This window comes from Pipistrellus kuhlii, unplaced genomic scaffold (assembly GCF_014108245.1).
Source record: "Pipistrellus kuhlii isolate mPipKuh1 unplaced genomic scaffold, mPipKuh1.p scaffold_m20_p_15, whole genome shotgun sequence".
Classification (NCBI taxonomy): domain Eukaryota; kingdom Metazoa; phylum Chordata; class Mammalia; order Chiroptera; family Vespertilionidae; genus Pipistrellus; species Pipistrellus kuhlii.
In genome coordinates, this window is record NW_023425460.1 from 10797322 (window position 1) to 10807283 (window position 9962).

Sequence of the window (9962 nt, forward strand, 5' to 3'; positions counted from 1 at the left end):
GGCAGAGACAGGAAGAGGAACCCCTGCTGCGAGGCAGGATGGAAGACACGTCCCCCAGACACCAACTTGTCTGCCCCCACGACAGAATGGCCCCTTTTATTCCAATGCCTCCCTCCTCCAGAAACCTGCTCCGAATGACCGCCCCAGGAAGCTTTCATCCTGTCTCACTGCGCCCCAGCTCAGAGCCGGGGGGAGGTGGACACCCCCGACTCCCAGCCCTCCGCTCAGAGGGAAGGTTCCAGGGACTGACTGATGGCTGTGGGAAAAGGTGGTCCCAGGGCCATGGACCAATGTGATCCCACTCGTATCCCCTCATCAAAAACCACACAGTCACAGAGCAGCATGGGAAAAAGACCGAGGGATCGTCAGCAAGCGCTGACAGCGTTAACCTCCGGCGAAGAGAGAAGGAGGCGGGGGAAAGAGGCTTTTTACATTGTACTCTCCATGAAGCTACTACTTGAATATTTCATAAAGATCATTGCTTTATATTATTTTGAGTTGAAAACATTTTCAGGAGCAGGGTGGGCGTCCGTCAACTGGAAACTTGGTAAGCAAGCTCCCTCCATCCACAGGAACACTGCTCAGCGGCGAAAAATGAACTCGCTGCAAAACATGCAGCACAGTGAGCGCATCTCAGCAATCATGTCAGGTACAGAGGCCAGACATGCCCTACCTCGCTGGTCTGGCAGATAGAGCCTCAGCCTTCGGGCTGAAGGGTCCCAGGTTCGGTTCCAGTCAAGGGCACATACCAGGGTTATGGGCTCAGTCCCTAGTGTAGGGCGTGCAAGGGGCAGACAATCAGTGATTCCTCTCATCGTTGATGTTCCTCTCTCTCTCTCCCCTTTCCCTTCCTCTCTGAAACGAATAAAAATTAAAAATTAAAAAAAAGAAAGAGGCCAGACATAAAAGACTACCTGTTATATGAGTCCATTGTTGTGAAAATCCAGACAAAAACAAAGCCTTAGTGACAGAAAGGAGATAATTGGGCCTGAGACCAGGGGTGGGAGTGGTGACTGACCACAAGGAACCTTCCGGGTGATGGAAGTGTCCTCAGACCTGACTGAGGTGGTGGCTACACGCCCACGACATTCACCAACACTCACCCAGCTGGGTACTTAGAATGGGCAACCGTTATAGTGTATACACCTCAATAAAAGGTGTTAGTAAGGCAGAGGAGGGAATGGGGAGCAACTGCTTAATAGGTATGGGCTTTCCTTCAGAATGAGGAAGATGTTTTAGAAATTGATAGAGCGACAGCACATAGCATTGTAAAAGGTACTCAGTGCCACTGGATTGTACACTGGAAAGTGGTTACTTTCATAGCACGTGAGTGTCACCTCAATTTAAAACATTTTAAAGGTAAACAAGTGAAAACGTATTACACCCATTTTGCAGATGGGAACATTGGGCTCAAAGGAAGCAGTCCACCGCCAGCCCAGGGCTTAGCTACCTGCACCTCAGCCTGGTTTAGCTCAGCAGAGACCTGCCCGGCACCTCCCCCAAGGGCTCTGCTACCCCGGGGCCCATCCCCAGGGGCGTTCCCACGGGTCTTGGAGGAGCCAGCAGAGCAGCACCTGCAGGAGGCTCCACATTCATGAGCTCCATCAACCGACGCTTCTGCATGAGGGCAGGGAGAGAACACCCCCTGAGAGGTGGTCAAACTAAGGCTAAAGCACCGCAGGGCAAGGACGTGTGTGTGTGTGTGTGTGTGTGTGTGTGTGTGTGTGTGTGTAGGCCCCATCAGATCCAGGCAGAGGGAGGTCTTCTGCGCCCTGCCAACAGGGCCCTGGGGTGCTAACGGAGCCGCTTCAGGAGAGCAAAGAGGGGACCCGGGAAGAAGGCCTCAGTGACCCCCGGGCAGCAGTGGAAGGGGACACACCAACCAGCCCCTCTGTGACCAGCAGGAGAGGGGTTAACTCTTCCATGGGGTCTACAATTCCAGGAAGAGGAAAAGGGGAGGAGAAACTCCCTCTGTGCTTTCTAAACAGAATCTTCCAAACCACCTGCAGAGAGGCAGGCTGCGGAGGCTGGCATGGTCCTGGCATGGTCCGAGGTCATCTGAGGGCACTCACCTCTCTCCCCTTGCATTGGCGCAGCCTCACGGGCTTCTGATGGGCGAGGGCAGGAAGCCCAGCAGTGGCCCACAGCCCTCCCAGCACCACACCCTCCCTGCTCCCGGAATTTCCGAAAGCCCCAGCTCCCCGCAGGGTCATCGGCGACACACCCAGTTCCCAGACGCTCCCCGCTGCCTGCCTTGTGCATGTAAGGTGTCAACCCCAGATGACCGAGTCTCTCTCATGGAGTACCCCAGACCAAACAGGGGTGGCCTCTCGTGGCTATAATGTCACAGGAGGCATAGACAAACAGTTTCTGAAGTCCAGAGATCCCACCATTAGACACTCACTCCTCAGGAAAGGCTAAGAAGTTTTCAAAGGCTTCAGGTTATTGAAAGGAAGGGGAGGGGGGGGCTTATTAACCCGTGGGTGTTTGGACTAAGAGCAAAAATAGACGTGTTGATCTTGGGGCAGGAGCAGTCTGAAGCCCCAGCTCAACAATGAGGGGCCCAAGGGAGGGCTGACAGCACTTATAAGAAGTTAGGGGAGCCGAGACCGGTTTGGCTCAGTGGATAGAGCATCGGCCTGCGGACTAAAAAGTCCCAGGTTCGATTCCCGTCAAGGGCATGTACATTGGTTGCGGGCACATCCCTGATGGGAAGTGTGCAGGAGGCAGCTGGTCGATGTTTCTCTCTCATCGATGTTTCTAACTACCTTTCCCTTCCTCTCTGTGAAAAATCAATAAAATATTAAAAAAAGAAAAAGAAAAGAAATACAGACTACAGATTTTTTTTTTTTTTAAGAAGAAGTGAGGGGAGTCTCTGGAGAAGAGGAAACAGAGACTGTGATTCCTAAAAGGAAAGGGAGATGAATTCTGATGGACCTCCAGCCCATGTCCTCACAGGGAGACCAGGACTGCCTCAGAGCCCAGCGTGGGAGGGACAGAGGCCCCAGCCTGCAGGGTCTTTCCTTCCAGGACCGGGGTGCTGGGGTGGAACCCTCCCCAGAGCCACTGATCTGTCCATGGCCCCTGTACACACCAAGCTCGTCACACCTTCGCAGGGGCTGCTCTTCCTGCTTAGGGAGCCTTCCCTCACACCTGCAAACTTCCGGCCATCCTTCAAAGCCCCTGAATCGTCCCCCTGCCCCCACGCAAGCCATTCCCTGCCTCCAGCTCCACGCAGAGCCAGCCCAGACCCCGTGAAGGTACCCGGCGGGTACAGCAGCACGTACATACGTGCTCTCTTCCGGGCAGAGGCTCTCCCTCCCCTACACTCACACTGAACCCCCAGCCAGAAACCCAAGTCCAGAGGCCTCCCGGTGCCTTCCCACCATGAGGCACCGAGCAAGCACCCGGGCCTCGCTGGCCTCACAGCTCTCTCCCTCCGCTGAGTGATACCAGAAGCACCGAACGTTTACGGAGCGTTTGCTATGAGCCACATGCCACCACCACGCACTCCTTTCATCCTTCAGACCTTTATAACAGCTATTTTTTTTAATATATTTTATTGATTTCTCACAGAGAGGAAGGGAGAGGGATAGAGAGCTAGAAACATCAGCGAAAAACATCGACCAGTTGCCTCCTGCACACCCCCCACCGGGGATGTGCCCGCAACCGGACCCTTGACCGGAATCGAACCCGGGACCCCTCAGCCTGCAGACCGATGTTCTATCCACTGAGCCAAACCGGTTTTGGCTTCATAACAGTTATTATCATTAATCCTGTTACACTAGACTAGAGAATCAGGCACAGAGAGGCTAAGTGAGTCGCCCGGGGGCACACAGCTGGTGAAGGAAAGAACAGAAATCTGGTGTGCTCCCAGATCCCCTGGGGAGGCAGCAAGATGCTCAGCGGGGGCAGGTGTCAGGACACGTTCTGAGTGGAAGAGGAGCCTTCTCTCCTCCGGTTCCAGCCAGAAACCTGGGGAGAGCGGCAGGGCCACCCCCCTCCCTCCCTCCTTCCCTCCCTCCCACCCGAGCCTGCGGCTGCCAGGCCCATCCCCACTCTGAGTGCCAGTTACAGGAAACATAAAAGGCCCATCTGCAAGTCCCTTGGCCCCGGACCAGGGAGGTGCGCGGCTGCCCGCCGGAGGCAGAGCCATGATTTGGGGCTATTCTTAGCAAACCACTGGCTCCCCTCCCAGAGGCCCAGGAGGCAGCAGGCCCGTGTGGAGGTCCCGCAGAGCTGAGGCGTGGCTGGAGGGCAGGGGTGAGGACAAAGCCCTCCAGCTTTCAAACGAGTGGTGCCTGCCGGCCCATCCTTCCCAGGGCCGGGCACCTGGCTGCCCGAGCAGCTCTGCAGGCCCAGCCCAGGCTCGCTCACCATCAAAGCTCCACCAGCCCAGGCTCACTGGGCCACATGTGTCCCACAGACTGTCTGCCATTTAACCCTCACAACACCCCCAAGGGCTGGGGTCACTGGCCCCATCTTTGAAATGAGGAGTTTCATTTTAAGTGAGTTGTTTGAGACATTAAGTAGCTTGCCCAGGGTCATCCAGCAAGTTACTGTCAAGCTGCATCTAGACTCTGGGCTGGCTCCCAGTATCCAGGGTGGGCAGAGAGAGGTACTTGTAGCCGGAAGGTAGAAGGCCCCCCTTCCCTGCCCAAGCCCAGGGAGGCAGTCCGCATGGGAGAACAATGGTTTCATCAAGGACCCCACAGCATGGCTGCACTCTCTCCCTACCAGGCGTGGTCCCTTCCATGCCAGACACCCTCAGAGGGAGAGTCCCCAGCCAGATCCCCACCCCGACCCAGGACACGGCCTCTCTTCTGGAGACTCGGGAAAGATGACACTCAAAGGTCCAGGGAGGCCCTGCTTGTGCTTAAGGCCCTGCTCACTAGGGCATGAGGAGGTCAAAGGATTCTCGGAGCTAAACAGAGAATACAGAGTCCTCTAGGGCCTTCAAGCCCGAATGGAGGGCTAGAAATGAAGCCACCCCACAAAGCACCCGCACCATTACCCCAAGCAGGACCAGCGCCCAGCACTGCTGCCACATGGGGTCACGGGATAACTGAGCGGAACCCCCCTCAGACTGCGTCTCAGTGCCCCCTCTGTGGTGTCCAGGCCTCTGTTGTCAGGTGACTCAGCAGGTACAGGTGTCTGTCTCCCCGGGGAGCCCACAGCCACCTCTGTGTCTCCCCAGGGTACTCAAGCCACTTCTATGTGGCTTCACCCATGTCTTGTGCCCATGAATGTCAGCTCACATCCATGTTGGTAGCCCAAATGCCTGCACACTTACCCATCTGCCTCCCATGGAGGGGGGGGGGGGTGCAAATCCCCATGAAGGAGCAGATCATTTATGTAGCATCTGTGGCCCATGTTTCTGTGTTCACACGGTCTGCCCCTGTACACATCTTGCCCACCTCCGCTGTCTTCCTGTCTGTCTTCATGTCTCTATCCAGTGTCTGTCTGCCCACGCACGACACACATGAGTACACATACATCTCTGCTCACACAGCATTTCCCACCTGTGCCCGGGCGACCCTGCGTGTGCCAGCTGTTCGGAGTGGGTGGGCACGTTCACCCAGGGCTCACAGTGCCGGCCAAGGCTGCGTGCGGGGTGAGCTCAGCAGCGCCCACTCCTACAGCAGCGCCCAAGGCTGCGGGCACAAGCACACTGCCACCTCCGCAAAGCCTTCCAGAAAAGCAGAAACGTGCCAGGGACGCTGGGGGAGGGCAGAGCCCCAGACACAGCAGAACCTCAGACGTGAGGTCAGCGCCGCCCCGGGTGCCTCCCACCTCGAGCCAGCCCTGCCCGACCCCCCCCCCCCCCAGCCTCCAACCCCCCAACCCAGCACCCGTGGCCCGTGGACGGAGAGTGGCTGTCTGCACTCACAGGAAACCGTGTCTGGCCCGGGGCCTCCTCCAGCCTCCCAGCCTCATCCCCAGCCCCCAGCAATAGAGGCTCTGAAGAAAGGAAGTGAGGGTTTCCTCCCGGCTCGCCTCTGAACCGCCAAAAAGGCTGGATCTACACCCCAAGCCTCAAAGGTCCCAGGGCAGCTGTGAGAGCCCCGTGCTCAGCCTGACCCCAGAAGTCCAAAGAGTTTCTTCAGAAATCTACCAGCAGGAAGAAAAAACAAACACTTGGGAGAGGGGTGGAGGAGCATCTGTGCGTGAAGGAGAATTCCCGAGCGCCCCTGCTGCCCCCTGTCCCTGGGGTGCTGAGAGGGCCTCATTACTAGCAGGTACGTAGGAAGGATGGGTGTGGAGCCCGAAGGGTTTAAGCATGCTTCCAGGATGGCAAGAGAACTGGATCCCAGGCTCATTCCCTCCCCCCCTAAAGTAGCCTATGTCACTCATTTAGCAATAGATCGAGTGTAGCCTCTTGGCATTCACACTATTATTACTGTAAGTCCAAGACTGGCATGGAAGCCCCATATCAGCACACTGTGGTTTCTGTCTCACTTTCCCCCATGGGGCTGAGCCAGCAGAGGACACAGCTCTCCCACTCCTCCCACACTGCGTCCTCCCAGGCAGAATGAGTCCTCCTAGGCAGAGCCTGGTGCTGGTGCCAGGCGTGTAAGAGGCGCCGGGTCAGGTTGCTCTGCATAAAAGCCAGGGGTTCGCCCTCGGGTCGCTGCCTGGGAAGGTAAAGACCCCCAGAAGCCTGAGGGAAGCAGGAAGCTTCCTCCCACCTCTGACTCCCGGTGAGGCAGATCGTGTCCCAGCCATCTGGGCCACCTTACACGAGGCAGCAGGTCTCCCCCACGCCATCCTCTGCTGCCCGGCAGGTCGCTGCCTCTCCGGGAAAAGCCTCCGAGGAGGAGAGGGTGGCTCTCCTAGGAGACCCAGGCTGGCAGAAGGCGAGGGCCAGGGTGGCTCAGAGTCAAAGCATGTGCCCCCTGGTACCGCTGGGCTCTCCCCCTTCCTCAGGCCTCAAGTCCCCAGCAGATGAGCCCCGGGGACTCCAAGTGTGGACCATGAGACAGCTTCCCTCCCCGCCACTCCGCTCCGCGGGAAGCCGGCTCAGGGGCCGCCCCAGCTCCTGGTGAGGGTGCAGGTGTTGCTGGACCACTTCTAACGGGAGCGAGGACAACCTCGGGGAGAGCATGGCCCCGAGCGGACAAACCACCCGGTCTCTACTCACAGTTTGGTACGCGCTCCCCTCCCAGGCTGCAGTCCCGGGCGAGTTGGGATGGGGGCCCATCTCCGCTCCTCTCCCCCTCTCCCTCCTCTCCTCTCCCGGGGCCCAGCGAGGCCGAGCTCCGAGCTCCCGGGGAGGGGGAGGGGATGGTCGGAGCAGCCCGGGGGCGCGCACGGGGAAAGGGGGTCCCGGATCCGCCCTGCCCTCGCCCGCGCGGTACCTGCCAGCCTGCGGTGGGCGCGCGGCGCCGGGACTGCGGGCGCCGAGTCGGGCAGCGGCGGGGCGAGCCCGGCGCGGGCTCCGGCTCGCTCCTCCCAACTTCCCCGGCCCATCCGTGGGCCGCGGCGGCTCCAGAGGCGGGTGGGCCGGGCGCGGCGAGCGGAGGGAGGTCCCCGGAGCTGGAGCCCGCGCTCGCCGCGGAGGGAGTAGCGCGCGACCCAACCTCGGCGCCTCCCCGCCGGGTCCCCGGCCCCGCGCGCCACCGCGCAGAGGGGCGGCCGGACCGGGCCGCCAATCACCGCTCCCGCCGCCCCCCGACCGGCCCGAGCCCCGGCCCCGGCCCCGGCCGACGAAGGGGCGGGGGGCTCGCATTTAAAGACACACTCACCCGGGCCACCACGTCCGGATCGGCGTCCAGAGCCCGGCTCCCGGCCGGGAGGGGGCGGCTGGCCCCACCTTCCCTGCCCCGCTTCCTCCTTCCGCCCTCCCACCCTGCTCGGGGGGGAAAGTTTGGGGCGGGGGAGACCGCCTGGGAAGCCAGTTCCTCTTCCCCTGGCCATTAATTCGGTGCGTTCTGGAAGGTACCCAAACCGACATCCAGCCTCCGGGCTGGAGGGAGAAGCCAGTGCTGCGGGCGCCACACCCCCTCCCGGAGGCCGGCTCCCCGGCCGGGCTCCCTTTGCCCCTCCAGCCTGTCCAGGCCAGGAGGGCGCTGGGTGCTGCTGTGCAACCCGATCGCGGCGGGTGCCCCCTCTGGGCCTCCACCATCCACAGAGCAGAATGTCCGCTCCACAGCGGGTTCCTCCCCAGCCCTGGAAACCCAGTGAAATGCACCCCTCAGCACCCGGGGGCGCAAAGGGGAGATCTGGCAAGAAACTTGGAAGGGAAGGGGGTCCGATCCCTCACCGCCCCCCAGGGGAACTTGGCCCGCCTTCCGCGCCGCGGGATGGTCCCTGCGCCGCGCCCCAGCCAGGCCCGCCCCGGGCCCAGCCGCCGCCGCGCCCGCCCCCCGCGCGCTCCCGTGGGCATCCACGTGCGCTCACTCTCCGCCGCGGCTTCCTCTCCGGAGTCCGGCTTTGTTGTGGTCGGTGAGTCACTTCCTCCTTCCGCTCCGTGCCCAGGAAAGCCTTATTCCTCACCTGTCACTACCTGCCTCGCCCCCAGTCTGGCCCAGAGCGGGATGGGATGGAGCCCAGGGTCCCCACAGTGAAGGCAGCCCAGGCCTCGCCTCCGCCCAAAGGCGGGCCGGAAAGCGCCGGGCTGGGAGAGGGGCGCTCAGGCCCCGCCGCCTCTCTGAGCCCCAAGAATAAGTAGCCCAGAGAAGTGGCTATCATTTATGGTGCTGCCAAGTCCCCAGCACCTGGGTCTCACGTGCCCCAAGGATGATTTCACAAGGTAAGTGCTTTTCCTGCCTCTGTCCTAGTGGGTGAGGAAACGGGCCCCGGGAGACTTGCCCTGGGCTCCAGGCCTCTTCCCTCCCTAAGGTGTGCGGGAGGAGGAGAACAGGGAACGCCCAGGAGCGTGGGAAGCTGATCTGACCTTCAGATCTAGGCTCAATCTGGCTCGTGGTTTACCGGCCGTGTGGTCTAGAAAACGTGACATAAGCTCTTTGATCTCCAAGTTTCTCATCCAAAAGATGGCTTGTCCTCCCTCAAAGAGAGGCTGAGGAGCCAGGGATCCGGGCGATGCCTTGGCCTACTGTATGTCACATTGCAGGCTCCATCCTTGGACGCCGTTCCCTCCCTTCTTCCTCAGGCCACACTCCCATAACCCACCCCTCCTGCCATCCGACACACACACACACACACACACACACACCCGGCTGATGACCCGCTGTCATGAGGATGCTGTGTTCTGCATAGCTCAGCCAGGACTGAGATAGGGCTGCACATACACACTAGCATGTGCATGCACACATACTCATGTACACATATACCTACACATATACCTACACATACATATACATACACACACAGCTCCCCCTGCCCCACTGGCCAGCAGATGCTGGAGTACATGGCTGTCAGTCTCTCTAGAGTCTAGACTGAGCTCCTGGAAGACAGAACTTCGTCTCTGGTCCCCATAACAGTGCCTAGCACACCATCATTCACTCCTTCCTATCCACTAGGCAGCAGCAGGTGTTCTTGTTGACTCAAGCAGAAAAGCCCGGGCAGAGATGTCCCAGGAGAGCCAACAATCACAGCCCTTCTGGCTCCACAGACAGCCTTCGGGCTCAACTGGTAGGCCCCAGAAGTAGAGGGCTGGGCCACGGTGAAGCAAAGAAATCCACTCCGTGCCTGTGTGCAGAACCCGAGGCAATAAGCCGGACCCCAGCAGCAGTTCACGAGCCATGCTCTCCACTGGCGTGTGCTCCCGTGATGTATCAAGCTCCCTCCCTCCCTCTCTCCTTTCCCTCCACCTTGTTTTTAGTAAAACTTTTTTTTTAATCGGGAGGAGGAGGAGGAGGAAGGAAGGGAGGGAGGGAGGAAGAAAGGAAGAGAGGGAAGGGAGAAATGGAGGCCTGGGTCTTAGAGGTGTCTCAGAGACAAACACAGACTGCATCCAGACCACAGTGTCCAGCCTCATCAGCTCACCCCCGTCCGGAGGT

The 9962-nt window shown here is 59.7% G+C and overlaps 1 protein-coding gene across 3 annotated transcripts in view; it reads right to left on the bottom strand.

Annotated features, from left to right (window-relative positions):
* Positions 1 to 8020, bottom strand: part of PALD1 (phosphatase domain containing paladin 1) — a 62593-nt gene extending 54573 nt beyond the window's left edge. The window contains exons 1-2 of one of the 3 annotated variants that reach the window (XM_036438228.2): positions 7755 to 8020; positions 4029 to 4034 (exon numbers count right to left, since the gene is read on the bottom strand). The gene's annotated coding sequence lies outside the window, so the exon portion shown is untranslated. Of the gene's footprint in view, positions 1 to 4028; positions 4035 to 7358; positions 7587 to 7745 lie in introns of those variants that run through there. The other 2 variants (XM_045581762.1, XM_036438227.2) reach the window with 2 other exon arrangements.
* Positions 8021 to 9962: the final 1942 nt, after the last annotated feature.